The sequence below is a fragment of the Cajanus cajan genome, chromosome 3 (genome assembly GCF_000230855.2).
Source record: "Cajanus cajan strain Asha chromosome 3, NIPB_CcT2T_4, whole genome shotgun sequence".
Taxonomy (NCBI): Eukaryota; Viridiplantae; Streptophyta; class Magnoliopsida; order Fabales; family Fabaceae; genus Cajanus; species Cajanus cajan.
In genome coordinates this window covers 1,639,065-1,647,846 of record NC_138519.1, presented here as the reverse complement: position 1 = coordinate 1,647,846, position 8,782 = coordinate 1,639,065, and the positions used below count along the sequence as shown (strand labels likewise).

The following is an 8,782-nucleotide window of genomic DNA, read 5'->3' as shown; positions in this document are numbered from 1 at the left end:
AAAGTTCAAGTTGACAAAATTTTTCTTTTAATGAATAAAAAATTATATCATTAAGGCAATGACAACAATATCATACCATCTAAGTAAAATTGATCAAGGAAGTACTCAAACATTCTAATTCAACTAAGAGTCATTAACAGTTAACAATAGCAAAATATCGCATTCTCAAAATTCATATTTATAGTAGCACCCAAAAAAATAAACACAAAGGCAAATATAGACATAAAGGCTTGACCACACACAAACAACCACACAAAAGGAGTGACAAAGATATAAGCATAGATAGATAAAGACACAAAAACAAACACAATTTAAAATAAAGCACACATACAAAAATAAGGACAAACATAGAGACAGATAAATCACACACGGACAAATGAGCAAAACCTTAGGATGTCTTATACGATGGTGTCTTATAGGCAAATTTTTTTCAAATAAATATTTAATTCAACTACTAAATTAACTTAATTCATTTTAGAAATCAACATACTTCATGCTTAGTACATTTTATGGACTAACTTACTATTTTTATTTTATTTTTATTAAAAAATATAAAAGTTAAGATGAATTTATATAAAAAGAAACATAAGAAATATATTAACCCATATTATTGTTCTATAAAATTATTATTTTAGCCAAAATTATAATAAACACACCGATTTACAAAGAATAATCAATAACAAAAACTTAACCTTACCCAATCTTTGAGATATCAAAAGTTATTTTATATTTGATTGCACTTATTGAACTTCTTGTCAAGATGCAAGATCACAGCCCAAGTCCCAACCCCTGAAATACTACAGAAACTGATTTATTTTATTCCTCTACTATTTAAATTTTGTTATTATAAAAGATGAATAAGTTATTCATTGTGTTTTTTTATTTTCTTGAAAAAACTAGGCGGGGAAGATTACTTGGAATTAAAGATAGAATCCATCAAAGAAGGCTGTAATGATACATGGGTAAGAAACCAAGGAAGGATGTATCCACATCTTGAGGATCAACCTTTATCTCCACCTAGGAAGCAGAGAAGATTGACAGACACAGTGCTCATTAAAAGTCCTTGCCAGGCAAGACATTGTAATTACTATACTATTTTTTAACATTTCAGCTCTTGTGAGTATGATTAGTTTGAATATATGTTATGATAGGTTGTTTAACATTTTTTAGTTGGCCTACGATTGGTGCGTGTGTTGCATTAAATGGTCACTTAATAAATTTGAGTAAAATGCGGAAAAATGTTTTACCTAATGCATGAGGCTTTCTAATGTATTTGGTTCTGTGCACAAGAAATCCTATGAATGTGCTAGCTTTTCGGTAGTACTGATACCAATAGGAACACGAATATGATATAATACAGCTACAGCTATTTAGAACTACATGCCTATTGCCTAGCATTGATATAACATAATTATCCATATCATATTAAGTCATTGCTTCCTAAATCTTTAGCAAATAAAATAAATTTGTAAATACCACTCACCCAAACATAGTCGCAAATCACAATTCTCACTTGTAAAATTTAAAAAGAAAAAGAAAATTCAATTAAAATAAAGACATTTGTCTACATCACTCCACACACACTCACCGATTATATCACCATTAACAACACATATTAAATAGGAATGACATAAATTAAAATGAGAACCCACCCAAAACAATTGACAAACGATCTATAGGATACCAACAAGATTTCAGCAACTGCAGGCCTGAGAGACACTAGCAAATGGATGTCGGGAGCTGTCCACTGAGATTATCTCTAATGGAGTTCCTCGAACATAACATTCAATTTCTTAAAACCTGATAACACAATACATGTAGACGTGTCAAAACAAGTAAAGACATTACTCATAAAGAAGCAACTGAAAGTGAAAGGCTACCTGTCCTTAATAAAGCACCATTACTGCTTCCAGTTTTAAGAAGAAAAAGAGCATTCGCATCAAACCAAACATCAGGAAAAAACAAATCAATCTACTAGAACACCTTCATTATCAAAAACAAAAGGGTAAAATCAGTTTTTGCTCCTATTCCGTCCAAAAATTTTCTAGTTCAGTTTTAGTCTTTCTAAAATTATCTTATTTTAGTCCCTGAAATTTGGGAATAGCTACTTAAAACCATTTTTGAGCATTACCAATGTACTTGGAGGACTAAAAGTGATGCACTTCTAAATTTGGGGGACTGAAATAGGACGAAAAAATAATTAAAGAGACTAAAAGCAATTTTTGATCAATTTAGAGGGGCTAAACATATTTTACCATTATCCATGTGACATCTAAGAAAGCTGCAAGACATGCACTAGAACAAGACCTTTGCCCAAGCATTTCTTTTTTATTGATTTGCTTGCTGCTGAAAACCTCTCCTATGTCGTTGGCTTCAGACCTTGGCTTCAGTTATCCCCTAGCAAATCCTTGGGCCTCAGGACCAAGAACAGAAGAGGTTTAAGAGGAAAAAACACTTTCAAACACCAAAACACGTAAGAAAATTGTGATTTAAGGAAATTCATAACCAATATATATTTTGATAATTTTAGAGGGGCTAAACATATTTTAATATTATCCAAGTGACATCTAAGAAAGATGCAAGACATGTAATTGTCAGCAAGTTCACTAGAACAAGACCTTTGCCCAAGCATTTCTTTTTTATTGATTTGCATGCTGCTGAACAATGCTCCTATGTCATTGGCTTCAGACCTTGGCTTCAATCATCCCCTAGCAAATCCTTGGCATCAGACCTAGAACAGAAGAGGGTTAAGAGGAAAAAAGACTTTCAAAACCAAAATATGTCGAATACATACCTCCAAACACATCTTATAATATAATGAGTATCGTTCATGAGAAAAACATGTGTTAATGCAGGGTCTTTATACTGCTCTGATTTTCCATCTAAATTGGTTTGCAAAGCTTGAATTATTCACACAGCTATATACCAGAAAAAGTTTCTTCAAGGTGGATTGATAGCTGCAAAGTTTAAAGAATTTTGATCAGGTCAAATATCTGAACATCAGATCTACAATAAAGATCCTGAAAAAAATTACCCATACACATTAGAGAAGAGTATGGCATTATCCTTCTTACAAGGGTAATGAAAACTAAACTTTAAGAAACAGTTTCTCTTAAATATAAATAAATAAAATAGAAGAATGGGATTGCACAATTCCCTCATAGACAATCATTTTATAATAAGGAAAATAAAACTCAAGTTCAAACAGTTGGAAATATTTGATTGGCACAAGACAGATCTAATCACTCATTATTTTCTAGTTCTACCCTATATCCTAAGGCTGCTACCACAATGGCACAACATTTGGTATTTCAGGATCATCAATAAAAATTAATTCTTTCCTTTAGATTTTGAACCAATTCTATCAACAAGATATCCTTTCAATAAAACTACAAAAGAAACACCTAGAAACTAAGTGACCAAACTTGTAACATGGCACGTCGATCTAACAAAGAAATGCACTAAAATGTCCATGAGCAGAATAAATCAGAACTGTAAAATAAATTTTAAAAATCTGACATGTAAGGAATGATAATAAATAATGACCAACAAATTTGTCATCTCATCAATGAACACAGCAAAAAATGTTAGAAGATATGGCTACAAAATTGGGATCAGACAACACTGAATTTACTCAAACACTGAACTTACTCAAAAAAAAAACTCACATAGTTAATGACAGTGTGTGTCAAAGGATGGACAGTTCCATCTGTAACTGCAGTCTTTGTAGCATCTTTCTCAATTGCCACTTTTGCCCAAGTATTTCTTTTGTATTGATTTGAATGCTGCTGAACAATCCTCCAATGTCATTTGTACCCAGTCATACCTTAGCAAATCCTTGTCTTCAGACCTAGAATAGAAGAGAGTTCAGACAAAAAAAGACTTTGAACCACCAAAACATGCAATAAAATTGGGATTTAAAGAAATTCATAATAAAAAATGTCGAAAACATACCTCCAAACTAATCTGACAACATAATGAACATTGTTCATGAGAAAAAGATATGTCAATGCAGGGTCTTTATACTGCTTTGATCTTCTATCTAAATTTGTTTGCAAAGCTTCCATTATGTGCACTGTTACAGATCCTAGCAATGAAGAATCATCACCACTATCAAATTCCTCAAAGAGTTGCTTCAAGGTTTATTGGAAGCTGCAATCTTTAAAGAATTCTGATCAGATCAAATACGTGAAAAGTACACAAGCTTGAGCATTATCCTTCCTACAAACGGAATGAAAACTGAACTTTAAGAAATAGTTTCACTTAAATATAAAAATACTAAATAGAAGCATGGTATTGGACAATTCCCTCATAGACATCATCATTTTATAATAAGGGAGATATAACTCAAGTTCAAATAGTTGGAAATCTTTGATTACCTCGCTCAAGACAGATCTAATCACTCATTATTTTCTAGTTCTATAAAACAATGAAAATACATATATGTACCACATATCTTAATAAAAATAAGGAGAAAAGGCCTTTAGTTGTCATCTTGTAAATCAATTTGTTTTTAACTATCCAAAACAAATTACGGCGTCATTTCCTTATTCTTTAGGATTTAAAAAGAAATCAATATCCTTCATCACAAACACAATTGCAAACCACATTTCCTTATTCTTTAGGATTTAAAAAGAAATCAATATCCTTCATCACAAACACAATTGCAAACCACAATTCACGTTTGTAAAAATCAAAAAAAAATCTGCTAAAATAAGGACATTTTATCAATCCACCACTCCACGCACACACTCACCAATAGCATCACCATTACATGACTTTAATTTTTACCTTCATCGGCACATGGTCACCAGAGTGAGGAACAAAGAGAAAAACCCTAGCAAGCAACAAAGACAATCAATAATTAAAAAGAAATGAAACGAGAAATTGATTTGAAAAGTAGAGAAGCACAAACAGTTGACAACATCACTTTAGTTTCTACCTTCCATCTGCACAACGTCACCAGAAAGAAAACCCTTGCCAATAACAAAGACAAACATGAATGAGAAACAAATGAAACAAGAATCAAAAAATAAATGACACAAAAAATTGATTTGAAAGACAGAGAAGAAGCGCATAACTTCACTTTAATTTTTACCTTTTAAAGAAGGTCACTAGCGAGGAACGGTAAAATTCATGTCCACCGGTTTCTGCACCACACAAAAAGAACAAGAATTTAAGAAAAACTCTCACGAGTAACAAAAACAAAAAAGAAAAAACAAGAACAAGAAAAAAGAGTCTGCAGAAATAGAAGAAAAGGGAAAGAAGAGTAAGAGTCTGCAAGTGTTATCAAAGAAAGACTCTTGACAAGGGAAATGAGAGAAGAGACTCTTCCAAGAGAAGCTCTTACACGGGAACCGAATGAAGAGTAAGAGAAGAGAGTGACTCTTGAGAATAGAAATGATAACATCACTTTACTTTCTACCTTCCATCTGCACAACGTCACCAGAAAGAAAAACTCTTGCCAATAACAAAGACAAACATGAATGAGAAACAAATGAAACAAGAATCAAAAAATAAATGACACAAAAAATTGATTTGAAAGACAGAGAAGAAGCGGATAACATCACTTTAATTTTTACCTTTTAAAGAAGGTCACCAGCGAGGAACGGTAAAATTCATGTCCACCGGTTTTTGCACCACACAAAAAGAACAAGAATTAAAGAAAAACTCTCAAGACTAACAAAAACAAAAAAGAACAAACAAGAACAATAAAAAAGAGTCTGAATAGATGAGTGTTCACATCTAACCAACGTGTGGCAGTGCTATCTTCGAAACAGAGACTCTTCGGAACAGAGACTCTTGAAGAGAGACTCGTGACACCAGAAACGAATGAAGAGTGAGAGAAGAGAGTGACTCTTGAAGAGAGACTCTTAACACCGGAAAAGAATGAAGAGTAAGAGAAGATAGTGACTCTTGACAGTGAAAATGAGAGAAGACTCTTTGAAGAGAAACTCTTACACCGGAAATGAATGAAGAGTAAGTGAAGAGAGTGACTCTTGAGAATGGAAATGAGAGAAGAGAGTCATATAGAGTGAGAGGAGAGAGAGAAGAGAGTCATATAGAGTGAGAGGAGAGAGCGACACGTCACTTCCATCTACACAATGTCATCAGATTGAGGAACTGCAATACCCATATGGACCGGTCTTTGCACCGCACAAAAAGAAAATAAGTAAGAGAAGAGAGTGACTCAGAAGAGAACGACTCCCGAGAGTGACTCAGAAGAGAGTCATATAGAGTGAGAGGAGAGAGTGACACAACATTTATATAGAGAAAAGAGACGGTCAGGACGCATTGGAGAATTTAAACAATTTCACTTTTTTTAAAATTATTTATGTTATATTTCTATTAAATATTCTCATTTTTAATTTATAATTTATAATGATATATAATATTTTATATTATCATATTTTAAAATAAATAAATCTTCAAAAAATTAATTAAAAAGGACAAATAGGTATTTTTTATTTTTTTATTTTATCATTAAATAAAATAATTATAAAAAACATATTTTAGATATATTGATAAAAATCGTATAAAATCAAATTTAAAATTAATTTTTCTTGTAAATAAAAGAATATCTATTCTTATTTAGACAATAAGATAACCAAATTCAAAATAGAAAAATATAAAGATATTATAATATATATATATATATATATATATATATATATATTATGATTGAATTTAATTAAATAGAAGAAGACTTAAAAAGGTTAAAATTATTGTATTAAATATCACTTATATATCAATGATAACGTAAATATCAGTTATATTTGATACAATGTTATGGAAAATTATTAAACTAAATAATTAGTAGTTGTATCATATATGTAATATTACATCTTAGAATGTGAACAAAATCACAAATACACAGTCACTAGTTGTTGATTTTTTTTTATTATTTACATTTTAAATAAATAGCATAAACTGTTTATTTTTATGTGTTTAGAAAAAGAAATTGAGTGAAAGAATTGTAACAGCAACTTTTGTCTTAGTTTTAAAAAACGATTCAAATATAATAAATATATTAATTTGTTATATAAACCTACAATAATTTACGTATTAAAAATTTAAATGAATTCTGATTTGGGAAAATGATTTATGAATATAAAGATACTATATGTAGATTAATTAATATTTCTCAACCAGCCAATTGTGTGTAAAAGGCAATTAATAATTAATATATTCAATTCAAATTTATTTGCAATATACTCCAATAGACCTTGCCTCTTGCCTCTTCATAGGACCATCTCTTGAGTTGCAATATATAGTTCACTAATAGATGCATTTTTTTTATAAATTAATAAATAATATTCTATATATTTTAGACATTTATCAAATTATTATTAAAAATTATCACTAACCATATTAATCATTAAAAATTAATAATGAATATATTATATTGTTATTTAATTCAAGTATACTTGAATTCAATAACAATACAATATAGTCATTATTAATTTTTGTGATGTGGTTCTCCTAAGTTTCTTATCAACACTGCAGAAGCAGTGTTTGGAAATTATGTCAGCCAATACAGAATAGTAGTCTCTCTCTCTCTATACCTCTCTGTGTACTCTGTGAATTCTGTTCTTTTCTGGGCACCAGTTGAATCAGTAATCTGAAGTAGGGGTATCCAAATTTGTGGCTAAAATTTAGAGTAGTACGATTAATAGAATGTTTGGTTATCAGTTTTAACAAATCAAATCCATGTCAACCACAATGTAACAAATTATTCTCCACTTCATGCTTTGAGATGTGTGAATGTCCATTACAAATTAAACAAACGGTTCACAAACATGTTCTAAAATTGCTGACACATAAGAAACCATACACAAAAATACTTATTTTGAAAAGTGAAGGCATTACTCCACAAGATTATCATGGAAACACAGATAGCTAAAAAAGAAAGGAACAACTGGCATGTGCTATTATAAGAATAAATGTAAAAAGTCCACTTGGAGGTTGAAATGAAAATATTCTTTAGTTTCCAGTCCAGGATAAGAGATATATCTATCATTACATAGACATGTCAGCATATCAATGAACAAAATGCACATTAAAAACAATCAAAGATCTGACAGGCAGGTGGCTTCTTATTAGCTAGGAATAACGTAGAAGTTTTGATCTAAAAAGATTGTTGATATACAAAAAGCATTAGAATTATCAAACAAAAATTTTCATCGATAATACAATTTTCATTTTTTACTTACTTCCTGAGCATTAAGTAAGCGAGAACCAATGTGACACTTCTGCTTCTGCCCTCAAAGCAATGAACTAAAACTTGGACAAGGGAGATCAGAACATACTGACAATTTAAACACACAAAAAAAAGAGGATAGCCAAGCAAGGTGTACCTTGTCAGTTTATTGAGCCTATCATTTGTTAATCAGAAGGATTAGGGATATTTTGGCTACGGTGGATTCTCAATCCAAATCAGAGATAGAAAGCATTAACGGGCTTGCACCTAAGAAATCAAGCATTGGGTTGGGATGATTGATCAATCGTGTAACTCTTGCCACGTTCATTTAAATTTCAGCACAAGGTAAGACAAACATCATTGTTTTGTCCATGCTTAGAGCAGAAAGATCATTCAAATTTGGGGGTGAGGCTCAACTGATTCTCAAATAAAATAAATTTCAGCAAATAAGATGATAGACTAGGTGAGGGTAAAAAAAAAAGTAAATATGACTTACAGAGAAATTCTTGTACTCAAATAGATCATGATACTGTGTTTCTGACTGTCCAATTTCATTGGTACACAAACACAAAATGTTTGTGA

At 31.0% G+C, this 8,782-nt stretch overlaps 1 long non-coding RNA gene across 17 annotated transcripts; it reads right to left on the bottom strand.

The window, feature by feature from the left end:
• Positions 1–1,490: 1,490 nt before the first annotated feature.
• On the bottom strand, positions 1,491–6,239 carry LOC145955427 (uncharacterized). 17 transcript variants are annotated; one of them, XR_014432056.1, is made up of 11 exons: positions 5,962–6,239; positions 5,351–5,872; positions 5,099–5,150; positions 4,943–4,976; positions 4,792–4,837; positions 3,955–4,159; positions 3,669–3,850; positions 2,795–2,957; positions 2,256–2,731; positions 1,881–1,983; positions 1,491–1,800 (listed from the first exon to the last, which is right to left on the bottom strand). It is a non-coding gene; the product is annotated as an uncharacterized LOC145955427 (long non-coding RNA). The 17 variants fall into 17 exon arrangements; XR_014432067.1 differs by adding an exon at positions 2,132–2,178 and having other exon boundaries at positions 5,351–6,238; XR_014432057.1 differs by having other exon boundaries at positions 5,351–5,582; positions 5,744–6,237.
• Between the last annotated feature and the right edge of the window lie 2,543 nt (positions 6,240–8,782).